This window comes from Mobula birostris, chromosome 25 (genome assembly GCF_030028105.1).
Source record: "Mobula birostris isolate sMobBir1 chromosome 25, sMobBir1.hap1, whole genome shotgun sequence".
Classification (NCBI taxonomy): domain Eukaryota; kingdom Metazoa; phylum Chordata; class Chondrichthyes; order Myliobatiformes; family Myliobatidae; genus Mobula; species Mobula birostris.
In genome coordinates, this window is record NC_092394.1 from 62,153,117 (window position 1) to 62,176,099 (window position 22,983).

The following is a 22,983-nucleotide window of genomic DNA, read 5'->3' on the forward strand; positions in this document are numbered from 1 at the left end:
GATGGAAGGATGGGCTGATGGACTTGTTTTTGTGTGATATTGCTCTATAAGAATGGGATAGATGGATGGACTGATGGACCTGATTCTCTGTGGTATTGCTGTATGACAATGGGATGGATGGATGAATGGGTGGACTGATGACCTGTTTCTCTGTGATAGTGCTGTATGGGGATGGGTGGATGGACAGATGGAACTTTTTCTGTGTGATATTGCTCTACGACAATGGGATGGATGTGGGATGGACCTGTTTCTGTGTGATATTGCTGTATGATAATGGGATGGATGGGTGGACTGATGGATTTGTTTCTGTGTGATATTGTTCTTTGACAATGGGATGGATAGATGGACTGATAGATCTGTTGTTCTGTGATATTGCTCTATGAAAATGGGATGGATTGATAGACTGATGGATCTGTTTCTATGTTCTAGTGCTCTATGAGAATGGGATGGATGGACCGATGGATCTGTTTCTCGTGATATTGCTCTATGACAATGCGATGGATGGATGGATGGACTTGTTTTACCGTGTTAGTGTTCTCTGACAGTGGGATGGATGGATGTGCTGATGGACCTGTTTCTCTGTGATATTGATCTATGACAATGGGATGGATGGACTGATGGATCTGTTTGTATCTGTTATTGCTGAATAACAATGGGATGGATGGATGGATGGTGTGATGGACCTGTTTCTTTGTGATAGTGCTCTATGACAATGGAATGGATGAACAGATAGACCTGTTTCTCTGTGATTTTGCTCCATGACAATGGGATGGACGGATGGGCTGATGGACCTGTTTTTGTGTGATATTGCTCTATTAGAATGGGATGGATGGATGCATGGGCTGAAAGACTTGTTTCTCTGTGACATTGCTCCATGAAAATGGGATGGATGGATGGACTGATGAACCTGTTTCTCTGTGATATTTCTCTATGAGAGTGGGATGGATGGATTGGCTGATTCACTTGTTTCGCTGTGATATTGCTCTATGACTTGGGTTGGATGGATGGGCGGATGGACCTGTTTTTGAGTGATATTGCTCTATAAGAATGGGATAGATGGATGGACTGATGGACCTGATTCTCTGTGATATTGCTCTATGACAATGGGATGGATGGATGGACAGATGGAGTTATTTGTCTGTGATATTGCTCTATCACAATGGGATGGATGGACTGATGGACCTGTTTCTATCTGATATTGTTCTATGACAATGGGATGGATGGATGGATGGATGGATGGATTGATGGACCTGTTATCTGTGATAGTGCTCGATGACAAAGGGATGGATGGATGGACTTGTTTCTCTGTGCTAGTGCTCTCTGATAATGGGATGGATGGATGTGCTGATGAACCTGTTTCTCTGTGCTAGTGTTCTCTGGCAATGGGATGGATGGATTTGCTGATGGACCTGTTTCTCTGTGATATTGCTGTATGACAATGGGATGGATGGACTGATGGACCTGTTTATCTGTGATAATGCTCTATGAGAATGGGATGGATGGATGGGTTGATGGACCTATTTCTTTGTGATAGTTCTCTATGACAATGGAATGGATGGGCTGATAGACCTGTTTCTGTGTGATAATGCTCTATCAGAATGGGATGGATGCTTGGATTGATGGACCCGTTTCTCAGCAATATTTCTCTATGACAATGGGGTGGATGGATGGGCTGATGGACCAGTTTCTGTGTGATATTGTTCTATGACAATGGGATAGATGGATGGATGGCCTGATGTACCTGATTCTCTGTGATATTGCTCTATGACAATGGGATGGATGGGGGGATGGACCTGTTTCTTTGTGATATTGCTCTATGATAATGGGATAGATGGATAGACTGATGGATCTGCTTCTATGTGATAGTGCTCTATGAGAATGGGATGGATGGATAGACTGATGGACCTGTTTCTCATGATATTGCTCTATGACAATGCAATGGATGGATGGATGGACTTGTTTGGCTGTGCTAGTGTTCTCTGACAATGGGGTGGATGGATGTGCTGATGGACCTGTTTCTCTGTGATATTGCTCTATGACAATGGTATAGATGGATGGACTGATGGACCTCTTTCTCTGTGATATTGCTCCATGACAATGGGATGGATGGATGGGCTGATGGACCTCTTTTCTGTGATATTGCTCTATGACAATGGGATGGAAGGATGGGCTGATGGCCCTGTTTTTGAGTGATATTGCTCTATAAGAATGGGATAGATGGATGGACTGATGGACCTGATTCTCTGTGATATTGCTCTATGACAATGGGATGGATGGATGGACAGATGGAGCTATTTGTCTGTGATATTGCTCTATCACAATGGGATAGATGGACTGATGGACTTGTTTCTCTCTTATCATGCTCTAGGAGAATGGGATGGATGGATGGATGGACTGATGGACCTGTTTCTATCTGATATTGCTCTATGACAATGGGATGGATGGATGGATGGATGGATTGATGGACCTGTTATCTGTGATAGTGCTCTACGACAAAGGGATGGATGGATGGACTTGTTTCTCTGGGCTAGTGCTCTCTGATAATGGGATGGATGGATGTGCTGATGAACCTGTTTCTCTGTGCTAGTGTTCTCTGGCAATGGGATGGATGGATTTGCTGATGGACCTGTTTCTCTGTGATATTGCTGTATGACAATGGGATGGACGGACTGATGGACCTGTTTCTATCTGATATTGCTCTTGACGATGGGATGGTTGGATAGATTGATGGACCTGTTTATCTGTGATAGTGCTCTATGAGAATGGGATGGATGGATGGGTTGATGGACCTATTTCTTTATGGTAGTGCTCTATGACAATGGAATGGATGGGCTGATAGACCTGTTTCTGTGTGATAATGCTCTATCAGAATGGGATGGATGCATGGACTGATGGACCCGTTTCTCAGCAATATTTCTCTATGACAATGGGATGGATGGATGGGCTATGGACCCGTTTTTGTGTGACATTGCTCTTTTAGAATGGGATGGATGGATGCATGGATGGACTTGTCTTTCTGTGATCGTGTTCTCTGACAATGGGTTGGATGTACGGCTGATGGACCAGTTTCTGTGTAATATCATTCCATGACAATGGGGTGGATGGATGGATGTCCCAATGGACCTGATTCTCTGTGATATTGCTCTATGACAATGGGATGGATGGATGGATAGTTGGAACTGTTTCTCTACGATAATGCTCTATTTCAATGGAATGGATGGACTGATGAACCTGTTTTTCTGTGATAGTGCTCTATGACAATGGGATGGATGGTCTGATGGACCTGTTTCTTTCTGATATTGCTTCATGACAATGGCATAGATGGATGTATAGATCGATGGACCTGTTTCTCTGTGACTGTGCTCCATGAGAACTGGATGGATGGATCGATGAGTTGTATGACCTGTTTTTCTATGATAGTGCTCTATGACAATGGCATAGATGGAGGGTTGGACATGTTTCTGTGTGATATTGTTTTATGACAATGGGATGGATGGATGCATGGGCCGATAGACTTGTTTCTCTGTGATATTGCTCCATGAAAATGGGATGGATGGATGGACTGATGAACCTTTTTCTCTGTGACATTTCTCTATGAGAGTGGGATGGATGGATTGGCTGATTCACTTGTTTCGCTGTGATATTGCTCTATGACAATGGGATGGATGGATGGGTGGATGGACCTGTTTCTCTGTGACACTGCTCTATGGGGATGGGTGGATGGACTGATGGACCTTTTTCTTTGTGATATTGCTGTATGATAATGGGATGGGTGGGTGGACTGATGGATTTGTTTCTGTGTGATATTGTTCTATGACAATGGGATGGATGGTTGGACCGATAGATCTGTTGTTCTGTGATATTGCTCTATGAAAATGGGATGGATTGATAGACTGATGGATCTGTTTCTATGTGATAGTGCTCTATGAGAATGGGATGGATGGACTTATGGACCTGTTTCTCGTGATATTGCTCTATGACAATGCGATGAATAGATGGATGGATAGATGGAGCTGTTTCTCTATGATAATGCTCTATTTCAATGGAATGGATGGACTGATGAACCTGTTTCTCTCTGATATTGCTTTATGACAATGGTATGGATGGATGTATAGGTTGATGGACCTGTTTCTCTGTGACTGTGCTCCATGAGAACTGGATGGATGGATCTGTCAGTGGAATAGATGGATGGGCTGATGGACTTATTTTTGTGTGATATTGCTCTATTAGATTGGGATAGATGGATGGACTGATGGACCTGATTCTCTGTGATATAGCTCTATGACAATGGAATGGATGGACAGATGGACCTGTTTCTCTGTGCCATTACTCTATGGGAGTGTGATTGATGGTCTGATGGATCTGTTACTGTGCGATATTGGTCTATGACAATGGGATAGTTGGATTGATGGGCTGATAGACCTGTTTCTTTGTGATATTGCTGCATGAAAATGGGATGGATGGATGTGCTGATGGACTTGTTTCTCTGTGCTAGCGTTCTCTAACAATAGGATGGATGGATGCGTTGCTGGACCTGTTTCTCTGTGATATTGCTCTATGACAATGGGATGGATGGACTGATGGACCTGTTTCTATCTGATATTGCTCTATGACAATGGGATGGATGGATGGATGGATGGATGTGTTGATGTACCTGTTTCTTTGTGATATTGCTCAATGAAACTGGAATGGATGGATGGACTGATGATCCTGTTTCTCTGTGATATTGCTCCATGACAATGAGATGGATGGATAGGCTGATGGATCTGTTTGTCTGTGATATTGCTCTATGACAATGGGATCGATGGAGCTGTTTCTCTATGATATTGCTCTATTTCAATGGAATGGATGGACTGATGAACCTGTTTCTCTGTGATAGTGCTGTATGGGGATGGGTGGATGGACAGATGGAACTTTTTCTGTGTGATATTGCTCTACGACAATGGGATGGATGTGGGATGGACCTGTTTCTGTGTGATATTGCTGTATGATAATGGGATGGATGGGTGGACTGATGGATTTGTTTCTGTGTGATATTGTTCTTTGACAATGGGATGGATAGATGGACTGATAGATCTGTTGTTCTGTGATATTGCTCTATGAAAATGGGATGGATTGATAGACTGCTGGATCTGTTTCTATGTTCTAGTGCTCTATGAGAATGGGATGGATGGACTGATGGACCTGTTTCTCGTGATATTGCTCTATGACAATGCGATGGATAGATGGATGGACTTGTTTCACCATGCTAGTGTTCTCTGACAGTGGGATGGATGGATGTGCTGATGGACCTGTTTCTCTGTGATATTGATCTATGACAATGGGATGGATGGACTGATGGATCTGTTTCTATCTGTTATTGCTGAATGACCATTGGATGGATGGATGGATGGTGTGATGGACCTGTTAGTGCTCTATGACAATGGAATGGATTGACAGATGGACCTGTTTCTCTGTGATACTGCTCCATGACAATGGGATGGACAGATGGGTTGATGGACCTGTTTTTGTGTGATATTGCTCTATTAGAATGAGATGGCTGGATGGGCTGATGAACCTGTTTCTCTGTGATATTGCTCCATCACAATGGGTTGGATGGATGGGCTGAATGGCATGGGTGGATGGACTGATAGAACTGTTTCTCTGTGATATTTCTCTATGACAATGGGATGGAAGGATGGGCTGATGGACTTGTTTTTGTGTGATATTGCTCTATAAGAATGGGATAGATGGATGGACTGATGGACCTGATTCTCTGTGGTATTGCTGTATGACAATGGAATGGATGGATGAATGGGTGGACTGATGACCTGTTTCTCTGTGATATTGCTCAGTGACAATGGGATGGATGGATGGACTGATGGACCTGTTTTTGTGTGATATTGTTCCATGACAATGGGATGGATGGATGGGTTGATAGACCTGTTTCTTTGTGAAATTGCTCTATGGCAATGGGATGGATGGGTGGATAGATGGAGCTGTTTCTCTATGATATTCCTCTATTTCAATGGAATGGATGGACTGATGGGCATGTTTCACTGTTATAGTTCTCTAGGAGAATGGGATTGATGGATGGATGGACTGATGGACCTGTTTCTCTGTGATAGTGCTGTATGGGGATGGGTGGATGGTCTGATGGACCTTTTTCTGTGTGATATTGCTCTATGACAATGGGATGGATGGGGGATGGACCTGTTTCTTTGTGATATTACTGTATGATAATGGGATGGATGGGTGAACTAATGGATTTGTTTCTGTGTGATATTGTTCTATGAGAATGGGATGGATGGACGGACCGATAGCTCTGTTGGTCTGTGATATTGCTCTATGAAAATGGGATGGATTGATAGACTGATGGATCTGTTTCTATGTTCTAGTGCTCTATGTGAATGGGATGGATGGACCGATGGACCTGTTTCTCGTGATATTGCTCTATGACAATGCGATGGATAGATGGATGGACTTGTTTCACCATGCTAGTGTTCTCTGACAATGGGATGGATGGATGTGCTGATGGACCTGTTTCTCTGTGATATTGATCTATGATAATGGGATGGATGGACTGATGGATCTGTTTGTATCTGTTATTGCTGAATAACAATGGGATGGATGGATGGATGGTGTGATGGACCTGTTTCTTTGTGATAGTGCTCTATGACAATGGAATGGATGAACAGATAGACCTGTTTCTCTGTGATTTTGCTCCATGACAATGGGATGGACGGATGGGCTGATGGACCTGTTTTTGTGTGATATTGCTCTATTAGAATGGGATGGATGGATGCATGGGCTGAAAGACTTGTTTCTCTGTGACATTGCTCCATGAAAATGGGATGGATGGATGGACTGATGAACCTGTTTCTCTGTGATATTTCTCTATGAGAGTGGGATGGATGGATTGGCTGATTCACTTGTTTCGCTGTGATATTGCTCTATGACTTGGGTTGGATGGATGGGCGGATGGACCTGTTTTTCTGTGATAGTTCTCTATGGGGATGGGTGGATGGACTGATGGACCTTTTTCTTTGTGATATTGCTATATGATAATGGGATGGATGGGTGGACTGATGGATTTGTTTCTGTGTGATATTATTCTATGACAATGGGATGGATCAATAGATCTGTTGTTCTGTGATATTCCTCTATGAAAATGGGATGGATTGATAGACTGATGGATCTGTTTCTATGTGATAGTGCTCTATGAGAATGGGATGGATGGACTGATGGACCTCTTTCTTGTGATATTGCTCTATGACAATGCGATGGATAGATGGATGGACTTGTTTCACCATGCTAGTGTTCTCTGACAGTGAGATGGATGGATGTGCTGATAGACCTGTTTCTCTGTGATATTGATCTATGACAATGGGATGAATGGATTGACGGATCTGTTTTTATCTGTTGCTGAATGACCATGGGATGGATTGATGGATGGTGTGATGGAGCTGTTTCTTTGTGATAGTGCTCTATGACAATGGAATGGATGGACAGATGGACCTGTTTCTCTGTGATATTGCTCCATAACAATGGGATGGACGGATGGGCTGATGGACCTGTTTCTCTGTGACATCGCTCCATGACAATGGGATGGACGGATGGGCTGATGGACCTCTTTCTCTGCGATATTGCTCTATGACAATGGGATAGATGGATTGATGGACCTGTTTCTTTGTGATAGTGCTCCATTACATGGGATGGATGACTGGATAGATGGAGCTGTTTCTCTATGATAATGCTCTATTTCAATGGAATGGATGGACTGATGAGCCTGTTTTTCTTTGATAGTGCTCTATGACAATGGGATGGATGGTCTGATGGACCTGTTTCTCTCTGATATTGCTTTATGACAATGGCATGGATGGATGTATAGGTTGATGGACCTGTTTCTCTTTGACTGTGCTCCATGAGAACTGGATGGATGGATATGTCAGTGGGATAGATGGATGGACTGATGAACCTGATTCTCTGTGATATAGCTCTATGACAATGGAATGGATGGACAGATGGACCTGTTTCTCTGTGCTATTACTCTATGGGAGTGTGATTGATGGTCTGATGGACCTGTTTGTGTGTGATATTGCTCTATGACAATGGGATAGATGGATGGATGGGCTGATAGACCTGTTTCTCTGTGATATCGCTGCATGAAAATCGGATGGATGGATGTGCTGATGGACTTGTTTTACCGTGCTAGTGTTCTATAACAACGGGATGGATGGATGTGCTGCTGGACCTGTTTCTCTGTGATATTGCTCTATGACAATGGGATGGATGGATGGATTGATGGACCTGTTTATCTGTGATAGTGCTCTATGAGAATGGGATGGATGGATGGATGGACTGATGGACCTGTTTCTCTGTGATAGTGTTCTATGAGAATGGGATGGATGGACTAATGGAACTGTTTCTCTGTGATATTTTACAATGACAATGGGATGCATTGATGGACTGATGGACCTGTTTGTCTGTGATACTGCTCTATGAGAACGGGATGGAAGGATGGGCTGATAGACTTGTTTTTGTGTGATATTGCTCTATTAGAATGGGATAGATGGATGGACTCATGGTCCTGATTCTGTGTGATATTGCTCTATGACAATGGGATGGAACTATTTGTCTGTTGTACTGCTCTATGAGAATGGGATAGATGGACTGATGGACCTGCTTCTCTGTGAGAGTGCTTTATGACAATGGGATTGATGGTCTGATGGACCTGTTACTGTGCGATATTGGTCTATGACAATGAGATGGTTGGGCTGATGAACCTGGTTGTCTGTGAAATTGCTCTATGACAATGGGATGGATGGACAGATGGACCTGTGTCTCTGTGATATTGCTTATTGACAATGTGTTGGATTGAGGGGCTGATGGACCAATTTTTTTGTGATATTGATGTATTAGAATGGGATGGATGGAAGGACTGATGGAACTGTTTCTCTGTGATATTTCTCTATGACAATGGGATAGAGGGACTGATGGACCTGCTTCTCTGTGATAGTGCTCTATGAGAATGGGATGGGTGGATGGACTGATGGACCTTTTTCTGTGTGATAGTGCTCTATGACAATGGGTGGATGGGGGGTGTGGACCTGTTTCTTTGTGATATTGTGCTATGATAATGGGATGGATGGATAGACTGATGGACCTGTTTCTCGTGCTATTGCTCGATGACAATGCAATGGATCGATGGATGTAAACACGAGGAATTCTGCAGATGCTGAAAATTCAAGCAACACACATCAAAGTTGCTGGTGAAAGCAGCAGGCCAGGCAGCATCTCTAGAAAGAGGTACAGTCGACGTTTCGGGACGAGACCCTTCGGCAGGACTAACTGAAGGAAGAGCTATTAAGAGATTTGAAAGTGGCAGGTTGAGGGGAGATCCAAAATGATAGGAGAAGGCAGAATGGGAAGGGATTGAGCCAAGAGCTGGACAGGTGATTGGCAAAAGGGATATCAGAGGATAATGGAACAGGAGGCTCAGGGAGAAGGAAAAGGGGGAGAGGGGGGAAACCCAAAGGATACGCAAGAGGTATAGTCAGAGGGACAGAGGGAGGAAAAGGAGAGACAGAGAGAAAGAATGTCTGTATACAAATAAATAACGGATGGGGTACGAGGGGGAGTTGGGGCATTAGCAGAAGTTAGAGAAGTTAATGTCCGTGCCATCAGGTTGTAGGCTACCCAGATGGATGGATGGATTTGTTTCTCTGTGCTAGTGTTCTCTGACAATGGAGTGGATGGACGTGCTGATGGACCTGTTTCTCTGTGATACTGCTCTATTTCAATGGGATGGATGGACTGATGGACCTGATTCTCTGTGATATTGCTCTATGACAACGGGATAGATGGTTGGACTAATGGACCTGTTTCTGTATGATCGTGTTCCATGACAATGGGATGGATGGATGGACTGATGGACCTGTTTCGCTGTGATATTGCCCCATGACAATGGGATGTATGGATGGGCTGATGGACCTGTTTTTGTGTGATATTGTTCTATTGGAATGGAATGGATGAATGGACTGATGAACCTGTTTCTCTGTGATATTGCTCCATGGCAATGCATTGGATGGATGGGCTGATGGACCAGTTTTTGTGTGATATTGCTGTATTAGAATGGGATGGATGGAAGGGCTGATGGAACTGGTTCTCTGTGATATCTCTCTATGACAGTGGGATGGATGGATGGACTGATGGAGCTGTTTGCCTGTGATATTGCTCTATGACAATGGGATGGATGGATGGATTGATGGACCTGTTTATCTGTGATAGTGCTCTATGAGAATGGGATGGATGGATGGATGGATGGATGTGTTGCTGTACCTGTTTCATTGTGATATTGCTCAATGAAAATGGGATGGATGGATGGATGGACTGATGAACTTGTTTCTCTCTGATATTTCTCCATGACAATGGGATGGATGGATGGGCTGATGGATCTGCTTTTGTATGATATTGCTGTATTAGAATGGGATGGATGGATGGACTGATGGACCTGTTTCTCTGCGATATTTCTCTATGACAATGGGGAGGATGGATAAGCTGATGATCCTGTTTCTCTGTGATATTGCTCCACGGCAATGGGATGGATGGATAGGCTGATGGACCTGTTTGTCTGTGATATTGCTCTATGACAATAGTATAGATGGACGGGCTGATGGACTTGTTTTTGTGTGATATTGCTCTATTAGAATGGGATAGATGGATGGACTGATGGACCTGATTCTCTGTGATATTGCTCTATGGCAAAGGGATGGATGGATGGATGGATGGACTTGTTTCTCTGTACTAGTGTTCTCTGACAATGGGATGGATGGATGGGTTGATAGACCTGTTTCTTTGTGAAATTGCTCTATGACAATGGGATGGATGGATGGACTGATGGACCTGATTCTCTGTGATATTGCTCTATGTCAATGGGATGACTGGACTGATGAACTTGTATCTCTGTGATGGTGTTCTAAGTCAATGGGATGAATGGATGGACTGATGACCTGTTTCTCTGTGATATTGCTCAATGGCAATGGGATGGATGGATGGACTGATGGACCTGTTTCTGTGTGATATTGCTCTATGAGAATGGGATGGACGGATGAGCTGATGGACCTGTTTTTGTGTGATATTGCTCAATTAGAATGGGATGGATAGATGGACTGCTGGACCTATTTCGATGTGGTAGTGCTCTACGACAATGGGATTGATGGTCTGATGGAACTGTTACTGGGCGATATTGGTCTATGACAATTGGATGGTTGGGCTGATGGACCTGTTTCAATGGAATGGATGGACTGATGAACCTGTTTCTCTGTGATATTGCTCTATGAGAAATGGATAGATGGACCGATGGACCTGTTTCACTGTTATAGTGCTCTAGGAGAATGGGATGGATGGATGGATGGACTGATGGACCTGTTTGTCTGTGATATTGCTCTATTAGAATGGGATGGATGGATGGACTGATGGACCTGATTCTCTGTGATATTGCTCGATGTCAATGGGATGAATGGACTGATGGACTTGTATCTCTGTGATGGTGTTCTAAGTCAATGGGATGAATGGATGGACTGATGACCTGTTTCTGTGTGATATTGCTCTATGACAATGGGATGGAAGGATGGGCTGATGGACCTGTTTTTGTGTGATATTGCTCTATGACAATGATATGCATGGACTGATAGATCTGTTTGTATCTGTTATGGCTCAATGATAATGGGATGGATGAATGGATGGTGTGATGGACCTGTTTCTTTGTTATAGTGCTCTATGACAATGGAATGGATGGACAGATGGACCTGTTTCTCTGTGATATTGCTCTATGAGAATGGGATGGATAGGTGGACTGCTGGACCTATTTCGATGTGGTAGTGCTCTACGACAATGGGATTGATGGTCTGATGGACCTGTTACTGTACGATATTGGTCTATGACAATTGGATGGTTGGGCTGATGGACCTGGTTGTCTGTCAAATTGCTCTATGACAATGGGATGGATGGATGGTTGGGCTGATGGACCTGTTTTTCTGTGATATTGCTCTATGAGACTGGGGTGGATGGACAGATGGACCTGTGTCTCTGTGAGATTGCTCCATGACATTGTGTTGGATTGATGGGCTGATGGACCAGTTTTTGTGTGATATTGCTGTATTAGAATGGGATGGATGGAAGGACTGATGGACCTCTTTCTGTGTGATATTGCTCTATGACAATGGGATGGATGGGGGATGGACCTGTTTCTTTCTGATATTACTGTATGATAATGGGATGGATGGAGGGACTGATGGATCTGTTTCTGTGTGATATTGATCTATGACAATGGGATGGATGGATGGATCGATAGATCATGTGTTCTGTGCTATTGCTCTATGAAAATAGGATGGATGGATAGACTGATGGACCTGTTTCTCGTGATATTGCTCGATGACAATGCGATGGATCGATGGATGTAAACACGAGGAATTCTGCAGATGCTGAAAATTCAAGCAACACACATCAAAGTTGAGGGGAGATCCAAAATGATAGGAGAAGGTAGAACGGGGAGGGATTGAGCCAAGAGCTGGACAGGTGATTGGCAAAAGGGATATCAGAGGATAATGGGACAGGAGGCTCAGGGAGAAGGAAAAGGGGGAGAGGGGGGAAACCCAAAGGATACGCAAGAGGTATAGTCAGAGGGACAGAGGGAGGAAAAGGAGAGACAGAGAGAAAGAATGTCTGTATACAAATAAATAACGGATGGGGTACGAGGGGGAGTTGGGGCATTAGCAGAAGTTAGAGAAGTTAATGTCCGTGCCATCAGGTTGTAGGCTACCCAGATGGATGGATGGATTTGTTTCTCTGTGCTAGTGTTCTCTGACAATGGAGTGGATGGACGTGCTGATGGACCTGTTTCTCTGTGATACTGCTCTATTTCAATGGGATGGATGGACTGATGGACCTGTTTGTGTCTGATGTTGCTCTATGACAATGTGATGGATTGATGGATGGGTTGATGGACCTGTTTCCCTGCGATAGTGCTCTATGAGAATAGGATGGATGGACAGATGGACCTGTTTCTCTGTGATATTGCTCCATGACAATGGGTTGGATGGATGGGCTGATGGGCCTGTTTTTGTGTGATATTGCTGTATTAGAATGAGACGGACGGATAGACTAATAGAACTGTTTCTCTGCGATATTTCTCGATGACAATGGGATAGATTGATGGACTGATGGACCTGTTTGTCTGTGATACTGCTCTATGACAATGGGATGGAAGGATGGGCTGATGGACCTGTTTCTGTGTGATCGTGGTCCATGACAATGGGATGGATGGATGGACTGATGGACCTGTTTCGCTGTGATATTGCCCCATGACAATGGGACGTATGGATGGGCTGATGGAACTGCTTTTGTGTGATATTGCTCTATTGGAATGGAATGGATGAATGGGCTGATGAACGTGTTTCTCTGTGATATTGCTCCAATGTAATGCGTTGGATGGATGGGCTGATGGACCAGTTTTTGTGTGATATTGCTCTATGACAATGGGATGCACAGACTGATGGATCTGTTTGTATCTGTTATTGCTCAATGACAATGGGATGGATGGATGGATGGTGCGATGGACCTGTTTCTTTTTGATAGTGCTCTATGAGAATGGGATGGATGGGCTGATGGACCTGTTTTTGTGTGATATTGCTGTATTAGAATGGGACGGACGGATGGACTAATAGAACTGTTTCTCTGCGATATTTCTCAATGACAATGGGATGGATTGATGGACTGATGGACCTGTTTGTCTGTGATACTGCTCTATGACAATGGGATGGAAGGATGGGCTGATGGACTTTTTTTTGTGTGATATTGCTCTATAAGAATGGGATAGAAGGATGGACTGATGGACCTGATTAATTGTAATATTGCTCTATGACAACGGAATGGAACTATTTGTCTGTGATATTGCTCTATGACAATGGGATAGATGGACTGATGGACCTGTTTCTCTGTGAAAGTGCTTTATGACAATGGGATGGATGGATGGATGGGTTGATGGACCTGTTTCTCTATAATAGTGCTGTAGGAGAATAGGATGGATGGATGGATGGATGGACTGATGGACCTGTTTCTCTGTGATATTGCTCTATGACAATGGGATAGATGGTTGGACTAATGGACCTGTTTCTGTGTGATCGTGGTCCATGACAATGGGATGGATGGATGGACTGATGGACCTGTTTCGCTGTGATATTGCCCCATGACAATGGGACGTATGGATGGACTGATGGAACTGCTTTTGTGTGATATTGCTGTATTGGAATGGAATGGATAAATGGGCTGATGAACCTGTTTCTCTGTGATATTGCTCCAATGTAATGCGTTGGATGGACGGGCTGATGGACCAGTTTTGTGTGATATTGCTCTATGACAATGGGATGCATGGACTGATGGATCTGTTTGTATCTGTTATTGCTCAATGACAATGGGATGGATGGATGGATGGATGGTGTGACGGACCTGTTTGTTTTTGATAGTGCTCTATGAGAATGGGATGGATGGGCTGATGGACCTGTTTTTCTGTGATATTGCTCTATTAGAATGGGATGGATGGATGGGCTGATGGACCTATTTCTCTGTGATATTGCTCCATCAGAATGGGTTGGATGGATGGCCTGCGGACCTGTTTGTCGGCGGTATTGCTCTATGACAATGGGATGGAAGGATGGGCTGATGGACCTGTTTTTGTATGATACAGCTCTATTAGAATGGGATCGATGGATGGACTGATTGTCCTGTTTCTCTGCGATATTTCTCTATGACAATGGGATGGATGGATGGACTGACGGACCTGTTTGTCTGTGATATTGCTCTATGACAATGGGATGGAAGGATGGGCTGATGGACCTGTTTTTGTATGATATTGCTCTATTAGAATGGGATGGATAGATGGACTGATCGACCTGTTTCTCTGCGATATTTCTCTATGACAATGGGGTGGATGGATAGGCTGATGAACCTGTTTCTCTGTGATATTGCTCCATGACAATGGGATGGATGGATAGGTTGATGGACCTGTCTTTCTGTGGCTTGGCTCTTTTAGAATGGGATGGATGGATGGACCGATGGACCTGTTTCTTTGTGACATTTTTCTATGTCAATGGGATGGATGGATGGACTGATGGACCTGTTTGTCTGTGATATTGCTCAATGACAATAGGATAGACGGATGGGCTGATGGTCCTGTTTCTCTGTGATATTGCTGTATGACAATTGGATGGATGGATGGACTGATCGACCTGTTTCTGTGTGATATTGTTCCATGACAATGGGATGGATGGATGGACTGATGGACCTGTTTGTCTGTGATATTGCTCTATTAGAATGGGATAGACGGATGGACTGATGAACCTGATTCTCCGTGATATTGCTCTATGACAATGGGATGGATGGATGCATGGATGGACTTGTTTTTCTGTGATAGTGTTCGCTGCCAATGGGATGGATGAATGGGCCGATGGACCAGTTTCATTGTGATATTGTTCTATAACAATGGGATAGTTGGATGGATGGCCAGATGGACCTGTTTCTCTGTGATATTACTCTATGACAATTGGATGGTTGGATGGACTATCGACCTGTTTCTGTGTGCTATTGTTCCATGACAATGGGATGGATGGATGGATGGATGGACTGATGGACCTGTTTCTGTGTGATATTGCTCTATGTCAATGGGATGAATGGACTGATGGACTTGTATCTCTGTGATGGTGTTCTAAGTCAATGGGATGAATGGATGGACTGATGACCTGTTTCTGTGTGATATTGCTCTATGACAATGGGATGGAAGGATGGGCTGATGGACCTGTTTTTGTATGATATTGCTCTATTAGAATGGGATGGATGGATGGACTGCTCGTCCTGTTTCTCTGCGATATTTCTCTATGACAATGGGATGGATGGATGGAATGACGATCCTGTTTGTCTGTGATATTGCTCGATGGCAATGGGATGGAAGGATGGGCTGATGGACCTGTCTTTCTGTGACTTGGCTCTTTTAGAATGGGATGGATGGATGGACCGATGGACCTGTTTCTTTGTGACATTTTTCTATGTCAATGGAATGGATGGATGGACTGATGGACCTGTTTGTCTGTGATATTGCTCAATGACAATAGGATAGATGAATGGGCTGATGGTCCTGTTTCTCTGTGATATTGCTCTATGACAATTGGATGGATGGATGGACTGATCGACCTGTTTCTGTGTGATATTGTTCCATGACAATGGGATGGATGGATGGACTGATGGACCTGTTTGTCTGTGATATTGCTCTATTAGAATGGGATAGACGGATGGACTGATGAACCTGATTCTCCGTGATATTGCTCTATGACAATGGGATGGATGGATGCATGGATGGACTTGTTTTTCTGTGATAGTGTTCGCTGCCAATGGGATGGATGAATGGCCTGATGGACCAGTTTCGGTGTGATATTGTTCTATAACAATGGGATAGTTGGATGGATGTCCTGATGGTCCTGTTTCTCTGTGATATTTCTCTATGACAATTGGATGGATGGATGGACTATCGACCTGTTTCTGTGTGATATTGTCCCATGACAATGGGATGGAAGGATGGATGGATGGACTGATGGACCTGTTTCTGTGTGATATTGCTCTATGTCAATGGGATGAATGGACTGATGGACTTGTATCTCTGTGATGGTGTTCTAAGTCAATGGGATGAATGGATGGACTGATGACCTGTTTCTGTGTGATATTGCTCAATGACAATAGGATGGAAAGATGGATGGACTGATGGACCTGTTTCTGCGTGATATTGCTCTATGAGAATGGGATGGGTGGATGTACTAATGGACCTGTTTCTCTGTGATATTTCTCTATGACAATGGGATGGATGGATGGATTAATGGAATGATGGACCTGTTTGTCTGTGATACTGCTCTATGACAATGGGATGGAAGGATGGGCTGATGGACTTATTTTTATGTGATATTGCTCTATAAGAATGGAATAGATGGATGGACTGATGGACCTGATTCTTTGTGATATTGCTCTAGGACAATGGGATGGAACTATTTGTCTGTTGTACTGCTCTATGACAATGGGATAGATGGACTGATGGACCCGTTTCTCTGTGATAGTGCTCTAGGAAAATGGGATGGATGGATGGATGGAGTGACGGACCCGATTCTCTGTGATATTGCTCTATGACAATGGGATAGATGGTTGGACTGATGGACCTGTTTCTGTGTGATCGTGTTCCATGACAATGGGATGGGTGGATGGACTGATGGACCTGTTTTTGTGTGATATTTCTCTATTGGAATGGAATGGATCAATGGGCTGATGAACCTGTTTCTCTGTGATATTGCTCCTTGGCAATGCGTTGGATGGATGGGCTGATGGAGCAGTTTTTGTGTGATATTGCTGTATTAGAATGGGATGGATGGAAGGACTGATGGAACTGTTTCTCTGTGATAGTGCTCTATGACAATGGGATAGATGGACTGATGGACCTGCTTCTCTGTGATAGTGCTCTAGGAAAATGGGATGGATGGATGGACGGACTGATGGACCTGATTCTCTGTGATATTGCTCTATGACAATGGGATAGATGGTTGGACTGATGGACCTGTTTCTGTGTGATCGTGTTCCATGACAATGGGATGTATGGATGGGCTGATGGACGTGTTTTTGTGTGATATTGCTCTATTGGAATAGAATGGAATGGATGGATGGTCTGATGAACCTGTTTCTCTGTGATATCACTCCATGACAATGCGTTGGATGGATGGGATTATGGAGCAGTTTTTGTGTGATTTTGCTGTATTAGAATGGGATGGATGGAAGGACTGATGGAACTGTTTCTCTGTGATATTTCTCTATGACAATGGGATGGATGGATGGACTAATGGACCTGTTTCTCTGTGATATTGCTCAATGACAATGGGATGGATGGATGGATTAATGGACTGATGGACCTGTTTGTCTGTGATACTGCTCTATGACATGAGATGGAAGGATGGGCTGATGGACTTATTTTTGTGTGATATTGCTCTATAAGAATGGAATAGATGGATGGACTGAGGGACCTGATTCTTTGTGATATTGCTCTATGGCAATGGGATGGAATTATTTGTCTGTTGTACTGCTCTATGACAATGGGATAGATGGACTGATGGACCTGTTTCTCTGTGATAGTGCTTTATGAAAATGGGATGGATGGATGGTTGGAGTGACGGACCCGATTCTCTGTGATATTGCTCTATGACAATGGGATAGATGGTTGGACTGATGGACCTGTTTCTGTGTGATCGTGTTCCATGACAATGGAATGTATGGATAGGCTGATGGACTTGTTTTTGTGTGATATTGCACTATTGGAATGGAATGGAATGGATGGATGGTCTGATGAACCTGTTTCTCAGTGATATTACTCCATGAGAATGCGTTGGATGGATGGGATGATGGAGCAGTTTTTGTGTGATATTGCTGTATTAGAATGGGATAGATGGAAGGACTGATGGAACTGTTTCTCTGTGATGTTTCTCTATGACAATGGGATGGATGGGGGGAATGATGGACCTGTTTTTGTGTGATATTGCTCTATGACAATGGGACGCATGGACTGATGGACCTGTTTGTATCTGTTATTGCTCAATGACAATGGGATGGATGGATCGATCGATGGGTTGATGGACCTGTTTCTCTATGATAGTGCTCTAGGAGAATGGGATGGATGGATGGATGGATGGACTGATGGACCTGATTCTCTGTGATATTGCTCTATGACAATGGGATGCATGGACTGGTGGAACTGTTTGTATCTGTTCTTGCTCAATGACAATGGGATGGATGGATGAATGGTGTGATGGACCTGTTTCTTTGTGATAGTGCTCTATGACAATGGGACGGATGGGCTGATGGGCCTGGTTGTTTGTGATATTGCTCTATTAGTATGGGATGGATGGATGGGCTGATGAACCTGTTTCTCTGTGATATTGCTCTATGGGAATGGGATGGAAGGATGGGCTGATGGACCTGTTTCTCTGCGATATTTCTCTATGACAATGGGGTGGATGGATAGGCTGATGAACCTGTTTCTCTGTGATATTGCTCCATGACAATGGGATAGATGGATGGGCTGATGGACTTGTTTTTGTGTGATATTGCTCTATTAGAATGGGATAGATGGATGGACTGATAGACCTGATTCTCTGTGATATTGCTCTATGACAATGGGATGGATGTATGCATGGATGGACTTGTTTTTTTCTGATAGTGTTCGCTGCCAATGGGATGGATGAATGGGCTGATGGACCAGTTTCTCTGTGATATTGCTCAATGACAATGGGATGGATGGATGGACTGATAGAGCTGTTTCTGTGTGATATTGCGCTATGAACATGGGATGGATGGATGGATTAATGGACTCATGGAATCTGTTTCTGTGTGATATTGCTCTATGTCATTGGGAAGGATGGATGGGTTGATGGGCCTGTTTCCCTGTGATATTGCTCTATGAGAATAGGATGGATGAATGGACTAATGGACCTGATTCTGTGTGATAGTGCTCCATAACAACAGGATGGATGGATGGATGGACTGATGGACCTGTTTCTCTGTCATAGTGTTCTCTGACAACGGGATGGATGGATGGACACATGGAGCTATTTGTCTATGATATTGCTCTATGTCAATGCGATAGATGGACTGATGGACCTGTTTCTCTGTGATAGTGCTCCATGACAATGGGATGGATGGGTGGGTTGATGGAGCTGTTTCTCTGTGATAGTGCTCTATGAGAATGGGATGGATGGATGGATGGTTTGATGGACCTGTTTCTCAGTGATAGTGATCTATGACAAAGGGATGGATGGACTGATGGACCTGTTTCTCTGTGATATTGCTCTGTGGCATAGGGATGGATGGATGGACTTGTTTCTATGTACTAGTGTTCTCTGACAATGGGATGGATGGATGTGCTCATGGACCTGTTTCTTTGTGAAATTTCTCCATGACAATGGGATGGATGTATTGATAGATGGAGCTGTTTCTCTATGATATTGTTCCATTTCAATGGAATGGATGGACTGATGAACCTGTTTCTCTGTGATATTGCTCTATGAGAAAGGGATAGATGGACCGATGGACCTGTTTCACTGTTATAGTGCTCTAGGAGAATGGGATGGATGGATGGATGGACTGATGGACCTGTTTCTCTGTGATAATGCTCTATGAGAATGGGATGGATGGACTAATGGAACTGTTTCTCTGCGATATTTCTCAATGACAATGGGATGGATTGATGGACTGATAGACCTGTTTGTCTGTGATACTGATCTATGACAATGGGATGGAAGGATGGGCTGATGGACTTATTTTTGTGTGATTTTGCTCTATGAGAATGGGATAGATGGATGGACTGATGGTACTGTTTCTCTGTGATATTTCTCTATGACAATGGGATGGATGGGGGGAATGATGGACCTGTTTCTCTGTGATATTGCTCTATGACAATGGGACGCATAGACTGATGGATCTGTTTGTATCTGTTATTGCTCAATGACAATGGGATGGATGGATGGATGGGTTGATGGACCTGTTTCTCTGTTATAGTGCTCTAGGAGAATGGGATGGATGGATGGATGGATGGACTGATGGACCTGATTCTCTCTGATATTGCTCTATGACAATGGGATAGATGGTTGGACTAATGGACCTGTTTCTGTGTGATCGTGTTCCATGACAATGGGATGCATGGATGGACTGATGGACCTGTTTCGCTGTGATATTGCCCCATGACAATGGGATGTATGGATGGGCTGATGGACCTGTTTTTGTGTGATACTGCTCTGTGAAAATGGGCTGGATGGACTGATGGACCGGTTTGTATCTGATACTGCTCTATGACAATGGGATGGATTGATGCATGGGTTGATGAACCTGTGATATTGCTCTATGACAGTGGGATGGATGGGCTGAATGGCCTGTTACTGTGTGATATTGATGTATGACAAATGGGATGGATGGATGGATGGACTGATGGACCTGTTTTTGTGTGATATTGATCTCTTGGAATGGAATGGATGAATGGGCTGATGAACCTGTTTCTCTGTGATATTGCTCCTTGGCAATGCGTTGGATGGATGGGCTGATGGACCAGTTTTTGTGTGATATTGCTCTATGTCAATGGGATGGATGGAAGGACTGATGGAACTGTTTCTCTGTGATAGTGCTCTATGACAATGGGATAGATGGACTGATAGACCTGCTTCTCTGTGATAGTGCTTTATGACAATGGGATGGATGGATGGATGGGTTGATGGACCTGTTTCTCTGTGATATTGCTTTATGACAATGGGATAGGTGGTTGGACTGATGGACCTGTTTCTGTGTGATCGTGTTGCATGAGAATTGGATGTATGGATGGGCTGATGGACGTGTTTCTCTATGATATTACTCCATGACAATGCGTTGGATGGATGGGTTGATGGAGCAGTTTTTGTGTGATATTGCTGTATTAGAATGGGATGGATGGAAGGACTGATGGAACTGTTTCTCTGTGATAGTACTCTATGACAATGGGATGGATGGGGGGAATGATGGACCTGTTTTTGTGTGATATTGCTCTATGACAATGGGACGCATGAACTAATGGACCTGTTTGTATCTGTTATTGCTCAATGACAATGATATGGATGGATGAATGGATGGGTTGATGGACCTGTTTCTCTGTTATAGTGTTCTAGGAGAATGGGATGGATGGACTGATGGAACTGTTTGTATCTGTTACTGCTCAATGACAATGGGATGGATGGATGGATGGTGTGATGGACATGTTTCTTTGTGATAGTGCTCTATGACAATGGAATGGATGGACAGATGGACCTGTTTCTCTGTGATATTGCTCTATGAGAATGGGATGGATGGGCTGATGGGCCTGGTTGTTTGTGAAATTGCTCTATGACAATGTAATGGATGGATGGTTGGGCTGATGGACCTGTTTCTCTGTGATATTGCTCCATCACAATGGGTTGGATGGATGGACTGACGGACCTGTTTGTCTGTGATATTGCTCTATGACAATGGGATGTAAGGATGGGCTGATGGACCTGTTTTTGTATGATATTGCTCTATTAGAATGGGATGGATGGATGGACTGATCGTCCTGTTTCTCTGCGATATTTTTCTGTGACAATGGAGTGGATGGATTCGCTGATGAACCTGTTTCCCTGTGATATTGCTCCATGAAAAAAGGATGGATGGATGGACCGTTGGACCTGGTTCTCTGTGACATTTTTCTATGACAATGGGATGGATGGATAGACTGATGGACCTGTATGTCTGTGATATTGTTCTATGACAATAGGATAGATGGATGGGCTGCTGGATTTGTGTTTGTGTGATATTGCTCTATTAGAATGGGATAGATGGATGGACTGGTGGACCTGATTCTCTGTGATATTGCTCTATGACAATGGGATGGATGGATGCATGGATGGACTTGTTTTTCTGTGATAGTGCTCGCTGCCAATGGGATGGATGAATGGGCCGATGGACCAGTTTCAGTGTGATATTGTTCTATGACAATGGGATAGGTGGATTGGTGGCCTGATGGACCTGTTTCTCTGTGAGATTGCTCTATGACAATTGGATGGATGGATGGATGGATGGACTGATCGACCTGTTTCTGTGTGATATTGTTCCATGACAATGGGATGGATGGATGGATGGACTGATGGACCTGTTTCTGTGTGATATTGCTCTATGAAAATGGGATGGATGGATGGATGGACAGATGGAGCTATTTGTCTATGATATTGCTCTATGACAATGCGATAGATGGACTGATGGACCTGTTTCTCTGTGATAGTGCTCCATGACAATGGGATGGATGGATGGGTTGATGTAGCTGTTTCTCTGTGATACTGCTCTATAAGAATGGGATAGATGGATGGATGGATGGATGGTTTGATGAACCTGTTT